The following is a 1,336-nucleotide window of genomic DNA, read 5'->3' on the forward strand; positions in this document are numbered from 1 at the left end:
AGGCAGATTACAGGAAGGGGTATTCAGAATGCATGTCATCTTTGGGTGGGGTAAGGGATGGTATAGGGAGAAAATTTGGAAATCAAAATCTCACAGAAGTGAATGTTGAAAACTAAAAATAAATTAGTTAATTAAGAAAAAAGAAAAGACCTTGCCTCATCCCACTACCAGTGGCTTCCCTCTGTGATCATATTTCATTTGCACTGTGTGTAACTTATTTTACATACTTGTTTACATTTTGTCTCTTTCATTAGAATTTGAGTCCCCTAAGGGTAAGTAATTATTTCTTTTTTGTTTGTTTCTTTATGTCTGCATCACTTAGCACAGTGTCTGGCTCAAGGTGGGCCCTTAATTAATTACAGATTCTTTATTCACTTTTATTTAGCTTCACTTTTCCTATTCTCTACTAGTGAAATAGATTTTTTTGAAAACAGCTGTAAAACTTTACATTTATTTGTGTTACAAGAGGTGGATCAGAAGATATAATGTTGGGGAATGTAGCCAAGATGGCAGAGTAAAAGTAGTGACTTGCTTGAGCTCTCCCCCAAACCCCTCCAAACACCTGTAAAAATGGCTCTAAACAAATTCTAAAGCAGCAGATCACACAAAAAGACAGAGTGAAATAAATTTCCAGCCCAAGACAACCTGGGAGGTTGATCTGAAAGGTATATCCTGCCAAGCTGGGAGAGGAACATAGTTTGGTGTGGGCATGCAGGCCTCAGTGAACCTGGAGCAGGCCTCAGAAAACTGAATCATGGGCAGCTGTAGTGGTTTCCAGACTTCTCAACCCATGAATGCCAAAGACAACTTAGAAGGTCAGTAGGAAACGTCTTTGTCTGTGATGGTGAGAGAGAAGCATGTGTTCTAGCCCCATTCCCCAAACTCAGCCCTGGGGCAGTGGCTGCCTCCACAGCTTCTGGGCCAGAGACTTAGGGGAAATCAAGTGACTGTTCAGAGGGGGATTTCAGGGATCTCTTTGCTGGTGCAGGATTCTCTTGCTTTACCCATGCTTGGATCTGGGTCACAGTTCTGTCTGGCAGTCCTAGGATGAGGAGCAGTGCTGGGCATGGTGGAGCTTATAGTGGCTGTAAAGAGAGAATCTTCCTCATAGTTCCAAGACAGAAAAGAGTACTTAGGTCACTCACAGACCAGAGCACAGTCCAGGAAAGGAGTAAATAACTCACCCTTATCATAGCACCTGGGAAGAACTGAAAATTTACAGGTCCCTAGAAGTATCTCTGAAAACAGCTGCACAAAACCCCTGAAGCTTGGGACAGTACATTCTCCACACTGGAAACAGTCCCCTACCTTAACAAAGAGTTTATAACTCAAGTAA

This window comes from Vombatus ursinus, unplaced genomic scaffold (assembly GCF_900497805.2).
Source record: "Vombatus ursinus unplaced genomic scaffold, bare-nosed wombat genome assembly UNPS02014805.1, whole genome shotgun sequence".
In the NCBI taxonomy this organism is placed as follows: domain Eukaryota; kingdom Metazoa; phylum Chordata; class Mammalia; order Diprotodontia; family Vombatidae; genus Vombatus; species Vombatus ursinus.